The 19,132-nt window shown below is 41.6% G+C and overlaps 1 long non-coding RNA gene across 2 annotated transcripts in view; it reads right to left on the bottom strand.

The window, feature by feature from the left end:
• Positions 1 to 18,760, bottom strand: part of LOC127014198 (uncharacterized) — a 34,064-nt gene extending 15,304 nt beyond the window's left edge. For both annotated transcript variants that reach the window (XR_007766159.1, XR_007766160.1), the window contains exons 1-3: positions 18,645 to 18,760; positions 17,277 to 17,386; positions 17,016 to 17,176 (exon numbers count right to left, since the gene is read on the bottom strand). This is a non-coding gene — a long non-coding RNA (uncharacterized LOC127014198). The remainder of the gene's footprint in view (positions 1 to 17,015; positions 17,177 to 17,276; positions 17,387 to 18,644) is intronic.
• Between the last annotated feature and the right edge of the window lie 372 nt (positions 18,761 to 19,132).

Below are 19,132 nucleotides of genomic sequence, written 5' to 3'. Positions count from 1 at the left end.
ATTTCTTTTGAAAAGAAATACATATTGGGACAACATACATTAGGGAGGCACTAAAGATCCCTGTTCAGGACAGCTAAGTGTAAGTAGTAGCTTTTAGTGTAGGCGTTGGTGCTTTGTCCTAGTGAACCTATGATGATAATAGAAAGTATCAGATATTACATCCAATTGTACAGACTCCACTCATATGAGCAAATCCCATTGCACTGGCAGGTCACACTCATGTGCATAACTCACAGAAGAAAAGGTGTATAACTAAGAGCAGTTATTGACCCCCTCTAGAGTTGCTTTTGGTGGGGAGAAGAGGAGGGAAGGAATTGTGAATTATTTACAATTTTCAGTTTATCCCTAATCCCTTAATTCTGTCGTTCTGAGAGTAGAGATTTTGCTTAATGAGAGCGCCAGAAATAACAAGCTAGAATTGCATGTTTATGAAATGGGGTCTTAGTTACTTATTAGGATCAACTGGGCTTGAATTAATGTTGGCTCACATTCAAGAGCACTGAGTGGACTGAATAAGCATCACAGTTTTAAAACTCGTTAATGGTTGTTTGTTGTATATATTTAACATACTAAAAACATCCAAGCACGCTAGACCATAGTTTTCTTACAAAGATACAGATGTAGAAAAATATGGCTAAAATAGCACTACATTCTTTGGATTTGTAGCTCTACTTACACCAGCGGTTGATGGATGAAGGTAATCCTGAATTTAACAGGACACCTTTCACTCCCAAATTTAAGTTGGGTCGGGGTGGATAGACACATCACACTGTTATTGTCTGTGCTTTTATCTCAGAAGGTAGATGACTATTTTACAGGTGATAAGCCAAAACAGGGCGGAAGTAGAGTTTATGTAGAAGTGAGTGTGTAATGTAAGTGGAAGAGAATCCAGGCCAGGTAAAAAGAGTAGCTGACACTGTAGATAGCATGGGGCTTTGAAAAACTTAGCTGAAGGCCACTGAATATGGGAAAATTAGTCCACATTTTGAACTGATAAAAATTGCACACAAGATACTTGCTCCAGATGACTTATAAATGATCTGAAGCACAGGGAGGACAACCATTCACATAGTTTTAATGCACGTTGCGCAGGACTTCTTACAAGACTAGATTCTTTCTTTCTTTTTTACTGCGTAAAGGCCCATAATGCTTAAGCTTGCATGAGATCACAGCTGCATTTCTGAGCGCATCCCATGCGAGGGATATTCATATAGAGGGTATGTGTCAGGAATCACTGAGCACAAGAAATAAAGGAAGTGTGATCACACTAGCTTTCTGTTTCAAATCAGGAGCAAGCTTTTGAAGAAAATGTCCTCATCATCCCACTTACCATGCTTTGGTTTGCACTTCAAACAGCCTTAGGGCTCACAAACTGGATTATGAAACTAAATTGGAAGATCCACTCCAGCAGTGCAGCTACTGCACTCCAACCAGTTACGGGTATGCAGCCTACAGGACCAGATTAGAAATAGTTCAAGGTAGAGCACCTGAAATGTGCTTCATGCGGACATCAGCTCCTCAGCACCAATTGTTCTGTTCACACAAGCAGAATGTGGGAGCAGAGGGAAGGAAACAAAGTGCAACCTGTCAAGCAGCTCCTCTACTCTAAGGTCAGTCCTGAAATCCCAACACTTGAACCAAGCACCTCCTGAGCTGATTTCATCCCTACTGAAGGACAGTACATTACCAGACCAGACTCAAAGAAAAAAAAAAAAAAAATCACTTTCAAATTAAGGTCCCAAGGCAAAAACTTTCATCTGAAAATAAAACCAAAACAAACTCACAGGTTTGACTGAAAATGATGGCAATAACAATAATACATGGCAATAATAATAAAATAAATGTTACAGGATCTGATTTTTCATCAAAACATTGGAAACTGACTAAAACGATTAATCTCATCTGAGCACAAAGTTTTTCTAATTAAAAAAAATATTCTTTTTTTAGAAAAAGAAATCCCTGTCTGTCATACACAACCACAAAGTAATGGTGAGTCAGGCCAGACCTACCTCAAGCTGAGATGCATATACAATTAACATGATCCATAGAGGACACAGCCCTGTCATACATAATCTTGACTGGTTTTTACCAGAAGCAAAGGAAATTCTGCCTATTCTAAGCCCTATGACCAGAAGCTTCAGGGAAAGAAATGTCATCCTCCTTCCCTTCTGGTAGGAAGGGAAACATACTACCGAAGACAGTTTCATTGGCAAAGGCTTTCAGCCAGCATCTCTGGTAGGAACATTATCATAAGCAGACATCATTTGGGCTGTGGGGGAGCACCCTCCTGCTCTCACAGCCCAAGAGTGGAGGTCTCTGTAGCAACAGAGAAGTCTGCCATGACAGATGCAGGAGAGCTGAGAAGCAGCTGCCGAAACTCCCAAGTCTAATAAAGCCTCATCATGTTTTGATGGCCCCAGCGAGGAGAAAGCGAGAGTCGAGTTTGGCACAGAGTCATGTAGATTACTGCCACCAAGCGACCCCAAATGCCAGCGGGTTTTGAGGATGGGTGAGGCACGGCAGTGGAGCATGACTGTGGCTCAACGGGTGGGAAGGAGGTCTGATTCCAGGCAGCCTTACAACAGTACATCGCTGTGCTGAGGCTGCAGCACATTCCCCTGGCTGCATGCATGCCATGTCGCTGCGCTCTACGAGACACTCGCTACATGCGTTACATCTGTTTGATGGGGACTTTCCATCACACCGATCTAATGAGGACAGACTACCTGCTAGCATTCCCAAAGCTGTTGTACAGGTAACCTCCACAAAGGTTAGCTCTGCATAGCGCAAAGCAGACCACTTTATTGCTTTACCAAGAAGTCACAGACATTTGACGGCTCGTGTACCGCAATACCTTTATAGGCTAGTTCTTGGACAGGTCAAAACTCCAATTAGGTCAAAACCCATTAAAGATTTTTGAAAGTAATCTGCAGTTTTGGGCCCCTGCTTTGAATCACCCAGCATGCTTGAGACTGAGACCTCAGTATTTTTGGAAAAAAATGCCTGCTTGAGGTATCTTAAGGTTTCAGGCATGCTACTTGATGCACTTGCTTTTCACAAAAGCACACAGAGAAAAGGAGAAAACCTAGTTGTAAATATCAGATAGATTTACTCCTATACTGTAGGAAACATTGATAGGCAATGAAAATCCAAAGTCATGCTATGGTACCTTCCCAAATGTGAGTAATTGTATTATGATTTGAAGGCTGTGCTGTCCCATTTTTCAGCTCAAAGAATTTTTTTGCTTCAGGGATTAATAGTGTCTTCTGAAGAAAACAAATAAAAAATTTTGGTTCTCCCCACTATTCATCTGTTTGCTTCAGACCTATCACCTGAAGACAGCAGCTGCAGAACGAAGGTATTGAGAAGGATGGGGAAAATGGGAGAAGCATAGGTCAAATTATAAATATGAAAGAACATAGTAGCTTTTAAACTAAAGCATGTTTAATAGAGCAAGGCAAATAAAGGTTGCTGAATAATCTGGAAAAGGTAAATTGGGTTGTTTTATGCTGCCAAAGACAATAAAACCAGCATCATTCAAGTTTCTCAGCAATTAAAAGACATCATGACAACAACACCTAAGTGCATACAGAAGATTGCATGGAACACAAACACTAATACTAAAAAAAGGCAAACATCACCTTCCTGAAAATCAGTTGGAGACCTAAGGTTTTTTGGAACCAGAGTGGATGAGATATCCACTCCGCAACATCTGAGTAAAGCAGCAGATTTCTTGTGGTTAAAGGGTTTCAGAAAGGATTCGTCAGACCTAGCATAATTTTGCAATCCCACATAACATTGATTTCTTCATAAGCTCATCTTGATTCCCTCATGCTTCTGGCAGCAATAAATCACAGCAGTTTAAAAGAAGGTCATGTACACATTTTCATATTTCATACACGGTCTTGTTGCACAAAACAAATGATCTGGGGTACTTTGCTTGAGGGTTGTAAAGTCATCAGTTCACTTTGGATTGACTTTAATACATCTCCATGGAATACTCTCATCCTTTTCTCCTTCAGAAGGACTCGGTACACTCATTTGTTCCCTAACTACTTTCAGGCAGGCCCAAAACTCATCCGAAATGTAACAGACCACAAAGCTTTCTTTTACAGGCAAGTGCAATACATGAGATCATGCAGTCCACTTCACTCCTGACTCCTAAGTGGGACCTCTAACCCTCATTTAGGCACTTCAGGTCCCTGCATAGTTTGTGAGGAGGCAAAAGTACCTGACAGTAAGACACAAAACCCACACACACCTAGGACCTGCACCTCGCTGGGAATCTCTGATCTCCAGTATTGCCCCTCAGGACCCTCCATCCAGTTGCTTCAGCATGCTACAGCCCAGCAAATCCAGCCCTCAGCCACCTCCTAAGGGCATACCTATGCTCTTTCCCTCAGGTGCTCAATAAGGCTGCTCTGGTATTTTATAAGCCCAGCATGACCCAGAGCACAAAGGAACGTGGTACACAGGGACCCGCATAATCATAAAGTGACCAGGTTACACTTAGGAGGGCTGGTGTTGGACTAGAGTTAATAATTTCAGCTGGATCAGACCTGGCTCCATGCTAAGTCAGTCTGATGCTTTTGCTCCCTTTGTGCCCTAGGGAATCTCTGTTATTCTGGTTTTCCCATCAACCATGGTACATCAGCGCTTCGTTAGGGAGAGCTGTGCGTGGTATTGCGCGCATGGTAATTATGTCCGATATTATGAGGCTACTACACAAGATCACTTCAGGACAGAGCCTAAACCTGAGCATAAAAGATGTCCCTGACATCTTTTCATTCCTTTTGGAGTTTAGTTTTAACTTTGCATCTCCAGGTTTTGTAATTGCTAATCAGAGGATATTACTCTGCGTCTTTGCCATTTACTAATAATTTCGCACAATCTCTTACAATTATTACTGGTTTTGCTTGGAAATATGGTTGCATTTACTGATCTTATTTATAAGTATCAACTTCTGCCTAATACAAAATATAAATCAAATTGCTGCATATCCAGAGCTTATTCCATATTATCATAGAAACACATCTGTTTACATTTTCATTACGTTTTTAGACCTATATGAAAATCAAACTCAAGACAATATAGAAAGTGAGCACCAGTATCTAGAATAGGTCTTATTTTAAAACAGAGGTTTGGATTTCATACTTCATGCACCCTTTTTTATGCCAGACCAAAATACTTTACGTGCTACTAACTTGAGCTACAACTTTTACTGTGGTTGAAATCCTGACCCTTCCTCCCAGCAAAACTGTCATGGTCTATGCTATAAACCCCAGAGCTAGCAACAGATATCGATTAGCAAGAGATTAGGGGCCAAGGGGATTGCTCCAGACCCCAATTTTCATGCTCCAGAGAAAAATTATTGTATTATTTCTGCTACTGCTGCCTGCTGTCTCCTTGCTTCACACATGGTCGAGAACCCTCCCTGCTCCCACTCTCTCACGCCTCCAGCCAGGCAACAACTTGTAATAAAAAGCTGACGCCAAAAATTAGAATCATAACTGTATATTGAAACACTCCTCTGAAGTGCTTACATCCCCAACACCATATGGACCCAGCAAAGGATCTCAGAGAGAAAGAGAGGGGAGGAGAGAGAGACAAGAGCTTCTAGCTGAGAAGCACGTGGATTCATGCTAGCAGCAGCACAGCAAGCTGCTGGAACTGATTTACCACTAAAGCTGTTAACCAATAACTGACTTCTTCCAATTATTGGTTTCACAAACACTAATCAGGTTAAAATTAGTAATCTGAATATAAAACTTTTCTTAAAGGAAAGGGAGTGCTGTCCTGCAGGGGTAGGGGAAGAGGGAACGCTCAGAAAGGGGAGACATGAAAAAGCATCCTGGAGGTGGGAAATGTGTTTTGTATCGGGGCAGAGCTGCAGGACACCATACAGCACACTTTCAGCTCCCTCTCTCACCTCAGGGACTGCCAAATGCCACTGTGGTGACAGTGGGGGTGAGCTGGGAGCCAGAGCAGAGAGCCTGAGGCCTGGGGACATGCATGCATAAGAGAGGGAGAGAAAGAGACAGAGAGATGGAGATTTAATGGCAAAGATTAAAGTCTCAAATACATAATCCAGTTTTGTATGACTTTTCCTATTCTATTCTCATTTTGCAATTACAGACCAAAATTAACAACCTAGTCTACTATTCACATATCTACTTTCTTAGATTTAACCACTGCACTGCAAACATTTACCGAACAGCCAAGTCTGTTTTAAGAAACACAGCATCATTGAGAGCTGACAGATCAAGAAACAGAGGTACAAAGGTAAGAGACAGCATTTTCAAAAGCGGGATGGGGGGTCCTGATTCTGGGGTGACCATCTTGTTTATCACAAACCAGAGACTTTTTTTAAAGCTTTGGTTTCGGTGGCTGTAGCCAAATACAAGAGAGAAAACTGGAGCCTGAACACAAATGTCTGGCTCCTTTTCTTAGACCACCATGCTGGATTACCACCACTGCTAACAGCACTTCCACTGAGAATTGGCAGCTGGGCCCCTTGACAAAATATGGGGATATGTTGATGGGCTTTGAGTTGAAAACACTGAAGTATTCACTCCATTTAATAAAGAAAAGCATCTAAATCTTTTAAGTCGAAAGTTCTACTGGGAAATAAGCAATAGGCATTGCTGTGTTCCAAATGTCAGGACTTCCATCCTTCTATAAATCGTAGGCAGGGCTCAAATGCGAGGGGGGAAATTCCCAGCACAATCCTGCCCGCCGCGTGGACCAGAGTTCTGGAAAAGGACAACACTGAGCAACTGTGCTATCCATATAGTTTTCCAGCCTTTTCACATGCCCAAAGAAAAAAAAGCCCACCCCAGGACAGGAAGTGATTTTACTTAGCATAGTGGAAATTAAGGTACAAATTATGGGAAATACTTGTACAGGAAGAATTCAGCTTCCTACACACTTGGCAGGAAACAATAATACTAGCTGTTCAGAGATTGCACCACCCTTTCTAATAACTTTGTGCAGAGTGAGATGGTTCTTCCAGTCTGCAAAATCCTGTATAATTTCGAAGCATATTAGAGGTGAAGGAAGTAAGGACCACTGGCTATAAAACACAAAGGTCAAGATACAACCCCTGCCCTGGGAAGTCCCTACACTGCAGATTACCCACTCTTTTGACAATTTAACAATGAAAGCATCACTCTAATATTGCTCTGGTTTTACACTCCTCTCAGTACATCCACTACAGAGCACTGCATCCTGGGCTAGAAAGGAGGGTGTTGGCATTTTTCTCAGCAGTTCTTGAATTTTTGCAAGGAAAAAACTTTCAGTCAGTAAACAACAAGAATTTCACAGCCATTATTTTAAAAAGCACATTGGAAATTAGGCTCTAAACTCCATATTTAAGTAACAAATAATTCCTAACCAGAGCAAGTTCTAATAAGATTTCCTGATGTGCTGAAAGACAAGATAGGAAGTACCAGGACAGCCAGGCTGACCTAAACTGATGTCAGACAACAGACTTTCATATAAGGCTTCTTGCCCACAGTGTCACCACTTCCTTCTCTTCTTTGTTCCACAAGATAGGATACTTCATTAGATTTGCAACCTCGAGCTCATTCCCATGGCAACTGATGGCACAACAAAACATAAGACATTAATCACCATTCTCAGACTTCATCAGCAGAGAAGAAACTGGGCTGTGAGCTGACAGAACTGCATGACTCACAAATAAATAAGTGCAAGAAGGGAAAGCAAAAGTGTGATAGCATGCTACAGTGCCCTAGGGATAAAGGGGATCCAAACCACGCTACGTAGATCCCCATTCGGATCTGGATCTTAGCTCCCCCACTGTTTGGCTATATTAAGAGTTAGTGCTTCAACCTGTCCATTCAGACTCAGAAAGGGATGAATCTGGGCTCCACAAAGATTGTGTACAGTCACATTCCCTGGTCTGTTCCTGCTCAGGGCAGAATCAGACCTAAGCCACAATGAGGTCCAGGGTCAACTGACCCAGAGTTCAACCGACCCAATTATTTCTCCTAATTGCACATCCAGTGGAAATGTTTCCTTATCTGAAGCCCCAGCTAAAAGATCCTCTTTTGAGGGCATGTGAGAGAGACTGTTTATCCTTATGCTTCACTCCTTTGAATGTTTTCATTTCCACTGATAATCTCATTTTATTGCCTGGCTTTTCTCTCTCTCTGAGATAAAGCTACATCAGCGCTAGAATCTTACTGCTGATGGTGACCTGCTTTCAGTGGGACTTCTCTGTAAAACATTTTCAGAACAAAAGATATTGCAAGACTTGCATCTAAGTATTTTTTGCAAGCATTCAATTTTGTGAACTTGCATCCAATACTCTGGCTTCAAAAGAAAGTCATAACCATTCTTTGGATGGCAAAATAAATATTATCAATACTAGGACAGAAGCAGAGGAACGATGCATATTTAGATAAACTAAAAAGGTTTCAGACAGTGAACATTTGAATCAATTTTATACCTATCTCTCAAGCTGAGGCTAAGAGTTTGATATGTGGGAAAAGCCCCAAAGCAATCTTTGATCATAAAAAGTTCACTGTGCTGTATCCTTCAAGTAAGTATAATTCCCCTGTTTCAGATCTCCTTGGGCCTTGTGTATGGACGCTAATCTTCTTTGATTTGCTATGTAAACACAGTTGCACATACCAGGTTAAGTATTTCTAGGAGGCGTTCCTGCATCCTGCTGGCATGGAAATTTCTCCTAAGCCATTACCTCTAGAGGATTTGTTCATTAATATCTTACTCCCACTCAGTGCTCCATTGCATTGGCTTCATTAGGAGAAAAAATAAAACTTTTCCAATAGGATGTTCCTAGAAGCTGAATGAGTTTAGAGAGTGTTTTTATTCAAGCATACTCTCCAGGACGTGGCATTTTAGAAAGACTGAGTGCAATGTGAAGTAAGGTGTGCAATATAAGTATGTCAGACTGGAAGATTCCGTTCACAAGGACTGATGAAAATCATTCCTTAAGCTACGGCTTTCATAGCTTCGTATCTATGAGCGTCATGCCTGCATGGATCCACACACAGAAGAAAACAGAAAGCCAGCCAAATTTCAAAAATCTGGAAATCCCACAAAATTACTGAATTCCACATAGTTCCTGTTCAAAAGTATAAATTAACTGCAACTTGTTTGAGACCCTGTCAAAAATCTGTGAACAAGCCCAGTCTGAACTTTGCAACAGACATTTCGTGTGACTGAAGGACCTAACAGCAGTCCTTAAAGTTTTCAAAACTTTAAGGTCTCAACATGCAGCTGCTCCCACAGAGAGAAGCTGATGAGAGCAGCATATCCCTGCTGAACGCCGAGCTCTGCGGAAAACCCAGGAGCTCAAACCGAGCGCTGATGGTTTCCAAATTCCTTTGAAAACATAATGAGCTCTTCCGAATTTCCCCTGCAGTGGCAGGCAGCTCCAAAGGCATAAATGATTGCTGCTGTGGTAACACAGTCACAGTGATTTCATAAACATCAGAATGCCTTGCCATGACTTGGGAAGGCATCTGGGAAGTAAGCTTTAGATTTATCCCTTGTAACTCCAAGCACCACCAGAAAGTGAGCCAGATCTTACAGCGCGGTCACTAGCCCTCTCTCCACAGACTGGAGGAAGCACTGAGGGCTCCTAACGCTGGTACTCACGTAGGTGCCCGAAGGCAGATAACAGGAATAGAGGGCACCATGTTTCCAAACCTCAGCAATGAAGCGCACTGCCTCTTCAGACTTGCTACCAAACCACTAATCTGCAGGTTCACCAAAGTAAACTTAGTTATGTAGTTTTCTAGCAATTAATTTTCTTGCATCTGGAAGGACACCGGAATACAGGCCCTTTGTTTTCACCACACCTGTTTGTTAATGTGTGTAAGAGCACTGTCATCCCTAATACAGCCTCAAAAGGACAGAAGATATGAGAGCTAGGCCAGGGTAGCAGTTCTGGGTGTTTTCAAGCTGGAGAACCCTCAGGAAACATATCATGGCTTCCTTACATGTAATACAAGAGTACAAATTTGACCCAGTGATAACTGTGGTGGATGATGGGATATGTGTGGATAGTTTGACAAAGCAGATGGAAATCTTGACTCCATTACTCACTCTGCTGTGGATTTCTTACATTAACTTCTACTAGTAAAATCTTGCAGCAAGAAAAATCAGCTAGTGCCTTGCCTTTGACATCAGGAAGGATATGATGTTATCTTTGGTACTATAGAAAATTATTTTCTATAGAATAGAGATTATAAACTGCTCCCATTTCCCAGAGGTCTCCATAGATAAACATCAAGAACTCAGATGCTGTGATTATAAGGTCAGACAAGGAAAAAGTTACTATATTCACTTCTAAAAACTTGACAGAATGAACACTACATATTCATGTATGTGTTTATTTAATGACCTTTCTTTTCTTTTTATTGCTTTGCTTACTATAGCTCAGTAATTTTTTTTCCTAGTGTTTTTTTGTAAGTTATCTTCATCTGACATGAAAGATATCATTAGAGACAATGCCAGGTTGGAAACAGTCATCTGTTTTCCAGCTAAATTCTCCTACAAAGACAGCAACTAGCAACTAGGATGTATAGCAGCTGAAACTGTAATGGTGCGTACAATGTTTAATTGTGCATATGTGATACACACTATTTAGCTTTCTCTTTGTTTAATGCAGCACATAGAAAATCTCAGGAGGCTGGGGAGGGTCATACCCATGGCTGAATGAGAAAAGAACATTAAAATTATCATTATAGGCCTTCCTCCCTTTGACTTAGCTGGGTGAACCCTAGAAGATTTAGAGTTCAGATTCAGTTCAGATAAACATCCAAAAGTTCACAGGTTTACCCAAATTATCTGAACCTCTAGAGCCCCAAAATGAGCTGGAAATCTCCAGAACTGCCTTTCTTGAGGGATTTCCTGCACTTCCACTTTTGGACAAAAATCAGAAGTGAAAAAAAAAAAAGGGAAAAAAACACTTAACATGAATTAAATATGGCAGAACCTGAGCACAACTCGTTTAAGTTACACTAAAAGTCAGATTCTACTCACATAGATTTCTTATCAAGTGTTTTGATGATCTTTTTTTTAGTATCAGCTTTTATGTCTGAATCAGAGCATATTTATTTTTTCACCTGACTTCTCTCAGTCTATCCTACTCATTTTTACCATCAGATTTTTGCGAGTGGAACCCAGAGCAGGTGGTAAAAGGAGGCTCTGTTCTTCTACACATTTACAGTACATCTACACAGCACATTTAGGTCTTGCAGAGAATATCTCCCCATCTAAAATATTTATTAAAGCAGGGGCTAGAGGGTAAAGAGAAGAGACAGGGAGTATAGTGAAGTAGTTTACAAAGTGCTGACATTCATAACAGATAGCCCTCTCGTTGGCATAGGAGCTGCTGGTTTCCCTCTTTGACACTGATATGGAAAAAACATCAGCAGCCGCACTATCAGCAAGAACATGACCCTCTGATCAGCCGTTGTTCACTTTCCCAGAGCAGATTCCCATCTACCAAATTAACCGTGGCCATTCATTTTCTCTGTTGTAAAAATGTGTTTTCAATCACCTTTGGGACTAAGACAGATGATCTGTATTAAATGAAGAGCACGTTGCCTTGTAGTACTTTCCATCATCCCCTCCACTTGTAAAGCCAGACAGGAATGTGGGCACCCTTGCCACGAGCGCAGTTCTCCTGGCATGCTGTGCAGAGCCCACCTCATCACGAAACACCCTCCCGAAACACCCTCCCCCTTCACTCAGTGATGTGTTGTGCCATTTGTACCAGTGACAAGAAGTCACTTCTAATGCTACCAAGTGGGGAAAAAATATATTTCATAATCTGACACTGCCATACTGAGCCAATCAAAGGTCTATGTAGTCCAGCCTAATAACAGCTATAAGAAGAGGGGTATATACAGAGTAATTCTTTCCCTGCTGTATCCATCCAGCTACCAGCAAGGTACCAGCTTAGAGACTTCCTGAATTGAGAGTTTGCACCTGCGCCACCATGTTTAATAGGTACTCGTGAACGCATCCTCCTCTAATTTGCCTAATGCTTTTCTGAACCTGCTTATGTTTTTGTCCAGGACAACATCCTGTGGCAATGAGGTCCACGACTTCATTGCACTTGCTTTTGCTTGTTTAAAATCGGCTATCTGAGAATTTGAGCGAGTGTTCACAGTTCTTGTTTAGTGAGAAACAATGACTAGAGAAATAGCTCCTTATTCACCTTCTCTATCCTTCTTCATTCACCCTCACTGCTTTTAAAGATAATGATCATCTTTCCCCAATAGTCACTCTTTTCCAGCCTAGGAAATCCATCAAGCTCTTTGTCACGTAGAAGTCATTCCATAGCATCCTTATGATCCATCTCTCTGTTTTTTCTTAAAATCCTTAGGATTTTTAAATTACAATGTTTCCAGAGTTTCACATAGAAGACCAGGTGTGAATGCTCTGTGGTATGACACTCTATACTTTGATTTCTATTCCCTTCCTACCAGCTCCTAGCATTCTAGCTGACTCTGCCACCATTTTGAGGTGACATTGTCAGAGCTACCCATAATGACACCTGAGGTGCTTCCGCCCAGATGGGAATAGCTATTTCCTACTAGTCATGGCATATATATAATTTACGCTAGTTTCTTCACTCTTCATTTATTAAGATCAGAAAACAACCTGAGAAAAGAGATTCAGTCATCCAGCTTCCTAATAGCATCTGCAATTCCCCGGGGTTGATTTGAGTTTAGATTTTCCTGAATAGTTTTGTGTCATTAGCAAATCTTGTTCTTTTACTGCTTATCCCTATTTTTAGATCAGGAATAATTTGAATAACATGGAACAGATTTTTGTCAGTAACTTCCCCCTCCTATGATTGCCATTCCTTCTATTACATCATTGTGATGTTCTAGCTAATTGGGGAAGTGTTTTCTACAAGATTTTCACCCATTTCTTGGAGGCTTGCCACATCCATCCTCATAAAAGCATGAAATACCTCTTAACTGACATGGGTTATGAGTTAGTAAAGCAACACGTTTCTCTTTCTTACCTCCTTGCTGGGTCTCCGTCAATGCTATGATACATATTAGCTCTTTAAGAAAAGACCTGATATAGGAAGCTGAGCTTCCTATATCTTTTTTTGTTTTTCTTGGTTGGATTTTTGGTTGGGGGTGGGGGGGTGGGGGGGGTGGTGTCAGACCAGTTCAGTGTTGATCCAGGGCTTGCCTCCTATCACCGTTGGCTCAAATGCCTGAAATTATCCAATATCCCAGCAATGTTCTCCAGTTTTTAGTCCTGTCCCTCCTCCTGCACAGCAAAGCCAGAGCCTGCTACAATTTCACACCCTCCAGAAAAAACCGACCAGTAAATCTGGCAGCTGAAAATCATGTTTGCTGCACCTTTCCAGAGAAACGTGTCTCATGGGGTCTGTTCAGCCGCTGATGAAAGGCAGGCTTAAGCATGAAATTCACTGTGGCTCCAGCAGGAGCTCGGTGTCACTGTCCCCAGTGCGTTGACGCTGGGGGAAGGGGAGGGACACACCACACATGTATAGCCAGGCACACACAGTACATCTTCTCACCAGATGGTGCATCGGACCTGTTGGAGTTTAACTTTTAACTAAACTAAGGGCCACATTCAGTCACAGCATCAGTTTCCTCCAAACCAGATGTCTGCAAGATACCACAAAAATTGTATTCATGTGAGCCCAAACCCAGGCTGCGGGTGGCCACTGCCCAAGCCTTGTATACCATCTCTGTCAGGACAAGAAGTCTTCTCCAGCAGCAAACTGACAGCCCCTTTGTTCGGGCCACCGTGACCTGAAAGCCTCCTCTATCCTGCATGGCACGCATGAAACCAACACTCCTGCAGCACGTCGCTGTTGCTAACCGGGCATAGAAAACAGCCTGGAACAGAGCAGGAAACGCTCTGTAGGGTTTACCCAAAGCTTCCCAAAGCAGCATACTTCTGCCAAGGCACCCAGTAACTGTGCAGTGCATGCACAGTTACCTTAATTTTTCCCAGCAGCTCAGCATGCTGACCAAGATGCTCTCCGTGCCGAAATCCCAGACATGTGCTGTAGTCCTGGCTAAGAGCAAACTGGCAGGAGGTGTCTCAATTGATAAGCCTACTAGACATTTGGAAAACATGGATAAATCCATGAAGCCTTCAAAAGCCCCTGGATAACATTTTCAGTAGGCGGATGGAAAGAAAATGAAAAGAGACCCAGGCCAAGTTGCATGGCAGCCCTACATCTTTCCTGGAACCCTGCCTCTAGATCTCCTTCAGTGCCATAAGATGATTTTAGAGAAGTGAGGTCCATAAGGCTCCAAAGAAGCAATAACGATTTAATTTGTATGGGTAAAACCCGAAGCCAGCAGCCTACCTGTAATGTTATTTGTCAAGCAATGGTAACAGACTAGTACAGATTTTTATATCCTGGGCATTGACTCAGTGTCAAATATTTAATGAAAAAAAATAAGAAAAATAAGAAGTAGCTGATCCAAGGACTGGCAATGACTGTACTCAAGGATCCAATCCCTCTCTTGCCTCTAGTCCCCTCCCCATGCTTCGCCCTAACTTTCCTCTCCCTCTCTGCCTTTCTCACTTGGAAGATGTTATTGTTTAACATGGCACATTCCCAAGCTGCTAGACCAGGACAGTAAAATTATTCACTGACTTTACTGTACTCTTCTACCAGTCACTCATTTTTTAAGCTTTCAGCCCTCCTTTCCTCCACCCCCACCTCCTCCATTCCCCAATGAAATTCACTTTTTCCCTTCTCTCCCTCCCTCTTTGCTAGGCAGAATCTGGAAAAAAGAAATCAAGGCCAAACTCAACAAAACTACTGCTGCGTAATAGCAGTCCTTTTTCACACACAGATGGTCAGTCAGAAGAATGAGCGCTTTATAAGACAGACATCGTGCTGGTCTTTGCAATCCTGTTCTCCCGGACCTCAGCAGGAGTTTTTCATCACCAAAGTGGATAATAACTCTGTCAGACACCTCATACACACAGGTATTAATAAAAAAAGAAAATACCGTAGTGACTGATTTTACAAGAAACTGGGAATCTTAATGTGATAGTTAAAAATGCACACGATGATTACGCACAACCAATAGCTATGTCAACAGGGGTTTATAGCAGGTTGCTAATAAGCAGGGAATGTGCTTATGTATACATCTATGGTTTTGCACTTTACTGACAACATTTCCGCGGCCAAAGTCCATGTACGGTTGCATAGTCATAAACATGCACACATTGCGTGCTTGTAAACACCTAAGTGGCCGTAGACTTCTCCATGTTTGCATATGGAAACACCATTTGCATGGGTAATAGCAGTTTACAGCACTGCTGCCTGATATACCACAAGGTGCTAGAAGTTATGCATGCCTTTATTTCTGAAATTTGGCTGAATCTATAAATTGGCTTAAACACGTTATTTTTAAAGAAAATTCCTTTTTCCCAAAACTGAGGTTTGATGACAAAGGTAGATTCCCATCATTATTAATTAGATGCCAAACCCTCATTTTTTCTTGTGATAGATCCAGAGTGTCAAGATCACATATGAAGACACAGACGGCACTAGCATATGCTAACCCAGAAACACAGCTCCCTTTGTTTAAAATGGAAAAATATTTTCAGAAGCTCTACATTTTCCTACAACAAAAGAAGCAATGCTAAAGAAAATCACTGCAGTAAGTTTGAAGTAGGAGCTCTGTTCTAATAGTCATCTTCCTCTTTCTTCCACAAATGGAAATTCTTAGCACTTTTGTAGCTCAACATTTTCAAATTCAAATAGAATGAAATTATGTGTGATCTCTCGCGCTCTCACTTCATTAGTCATTCCCTTCATTAGTCAAATAAGAAGGGGCAGCACTTAAGGCTTCTGCTCATAAAAGAAGTTCTCACAATTACATATTTGAGAGCTATTCTGACATTAAAGTTAAAAAAAATTGTATTTTGTACTTGATCTGATTCAATGAAGGCATAAAAAGAGAAATTATGACATCTTAGAAGCTTAAAGATGATTCAGATCCCAAACAGAAATTAATTTGCTGACATCCTTATGTTACCAGCAGACCTTCGCACACTAAGCACTAAACAATTATGGTGTACGTGGAAGGACAAATCCCTGCTAAGGACACGCACTTTCCACAGGTTAAGCAGTACCCAGTCTTCAGCCCTCAGTCTCCATTCTTCCTTGGACACAGTGGTGAGAAATATCCTCTTTTCCTACTCTGGCTACCCCATTTCTCCTGTTCCTCCATTCACCACCAAACCACCTATGTTTCAGAACAATTTCTTTGCACTACTGAAGTTTCTGAAAAATAAACACCATCAACAGCGTCATACTGATGATTTGTACTCTCCCCTGGGTGTAAAATTAATTCAGGATTTTGTTTGGGAGCTGCCAAAGAGCAGCATATTACCTATCATTAAAGAGATGCATGGTCAAAGCTGTGAGTGAAGATTGCCAAGAACTGGGCTTTGCTGTGCCCACCTCAGTTTGGTGCTGTCAAGCCTTCAGCTTCATTCTCCAAACGTAATGAAACAAATTAAGTCAGCCTTTTCAGCATCAAACTCATTCATCATAAATTAATTTTTAGGGGCATTTTCCCATGGATTCAATCCAACTTACCCGGATTCCATGCTTCTCTTTTACACCAATCATAAAAATTAACAATAAGTGTTCAAAATGAGATCTCACACTTATGGAGCACAGAATAAGGTTTAGGAAAGGGAGGTTAAAAGTGTTTAGCCACTGGGGGAAAAAAAAAAGATAGTTTAAACAGCGAATCTCTGAAAGTAACAAGAAGTTATTTAAAACAAATTTATATTATACTGTAGTACAGCACAAATAGATTATGTATTAACTCTGAATGCACAAAAATCACGTATACTCCTGTTTTCAATCAGCCTTTTCAAACTTGTAGACACTATTTTTTAATTATTATTAATGACAAGCACTCAGACTTCACCACATCAGCAAAACTCTTATTAAAGGGGGTGAGAGGAAAGAAGAAACTTACCCTAAAGACAGGTTTTTCAGCAACACCTATCTCAGCGACTCGTGAAACCTTCGCTGGCACGGACGGTGCTGGCCTCCGTGAAACAGAACGTAGGACTGGGCTGGGGATGAGGTTAGCAGGCCAGATCCAACAGTAAGCAAACCAACTTTTTAATTAAGGATCTTAAACAAGGTAGGAGAAAAAGAAAACATGAAAAACTTTTCCTTAACAAGAAAACACATGGAGAAAAGGGAAACTGTGGGTTTCAATGTATATACTCACCTTCTCTCTCTGGATACCTCGGTCTGACAAACTGAGTTTCCACTTCTAAGAGCATCAGTTGCAATGATTACCACAGCAGCAATTTTTGATGGCTAAGGGTGGGGGAAAATCTAAAAACAGATAGAGTGATGTATCCTCAATCTCCCACATTTATCAAGCCAGCTTTGGAGAATTTTTATAATCCTACACGAGCTCCAGAGTATTTAACAGGAACTTCTCTGTTTTCTTTCAGAATTTCACTTCTTCTGGAGCTGGGTTTCAAAACATTTCCATTTTAGCATGAAAATAAGGGAGGGTATAAACTAACCCTGCAATGCAACCTTGTGCAAGTCAGAAATACACGTATGTGAATGATCTGACAGGGGCTGAAACCCCAGGCTTGTAAAACCAACCAACAAACTTCAGTGCCCTCAGTGGAGGCAGGATTGATCCCTGGCAATCCAGGATTACTAAAGCTGTATTTTTTAAATAGAACAGAGAATGTATTTCAGCTGGATGTTAACCCAAAAAACCTCTTCTGATTGTAATGGCATTACTACCTTTCTATTTCCCCCTTCACTCCTTCCCTGCTTAGTTCCCTCTGCCAGCAGCTCCCCATTTCACCCTCCAACACACAATGCTCTTTCTCAATCTCAGCCTCAGTCACGTAAATTGCTCTGAAAGGCAGGATCCCCGGGCTCTCACGAAGCTCCTGCTGAAGTTAACGAGACTTGGCACAAGATCTTCTTATAGAGAATGATTAGCAAGAGCAGCACCTTACTTACTAGGAGACAACACAAAAATCACTTCTCCACTGACAGTTTTCATCCTCAGCTCTAATTTTTACCCAGGAATATTTTTTCCTTATATCTAACTTGACAGTTATTAATACTACTGTGAGTACATACCACCTGACTTTATATGATTTAGAAAGAGGAGAGAGAGCAAAGATAACAGTTTCATTATAAGTTTTAAGTGCCCATAAATCTTTCTACATCAAACCATTCCTGATCTCCCGAGAGGGACTCTCCAAACACTGAAGCCATGCCTATTTGGCAAGAACTACAGACACGGATTTCTTTTTTAGCCTCCTTCGTCTCTACAGAGGGCAAAAATCTTGGATAGAAAACTTTGGTCCAGAAGCCTTTTTCTGTTCCTGCAGCAGTTAGAGGCACAGTGATGGTTTTAATAGAGTTCTCTAATGACTCTATTGCTACTTTTTATGACTATTTCTTGGAGTAATAAAGTGGCAGAGGCAACAATATTGAATCACTAACTTTTCTGCAGCAAAGAAGAGCATAATGAGCCTATAAAGTCATTTTCATTCTAAGCCCAGCTCCCAATGCGTTTCTAGCTCCTGCAAAACACAGAGTAAAAATTCCTTCTTACCTGTGTGCTCTCCTAGTTAACGTCAGGAGGTGAGCTCATGCTGCCCAGCTGCTTGGGGGGTAATTTCAAAAGTCCCTCCTTGACTTCTGTTTTGTGATATTCCAGTGACTGTTCCTCAGAGTACCTGCAATAGAGCAGTTCAACACCCCCTTGAGCACCTGAGGATCTTGTGCTCTCCAAGGAAGTGCAGAAGTAATGGGCAGCTCCACAGCCTGGCTTCTCCCACCTGTGCATGGTACGAGGCAGCTCCCTCCCGAGTCACCTCCAGAGGATGAATCAGATCCCAGGTGGGATAAATTGCCCCATCTCTCTTGGCTGACCTTGACAAGGGTCAAGGCTCCTCATTTAGGCACTCCAATTGGATGACAAAAGCACAACAGGATGGTTCTAGACCCTCACACAAGTAGTTTTTCTAATGTCAGGGACCTTGCAACACAAAGTGAATACTTTTTCACCACAAATCTTTATAAAAGTGCAGACTGAGACTG

Source organism: Gymnogyps californianus, chromosome 3 (genome assembly GCF_018139145.2).
Source record: "Gymnogyps californianus isolate 813 chromosome 3, ASM1813914v2, whole genome shotgun sequence".
In the NCBI taxonomy this organism is placed as follows: Eukaryota; Metazoa; Chordata; class Aves; order Accipitriformes; family Cathartidae; genus Gymnogyps; species Gymnogyps californianus.
The sequence above is the reverse complement of the archived record's forward strand: the minus strand, read 5'-3'. Positions and strand labels throughout refer to the sequence as shown.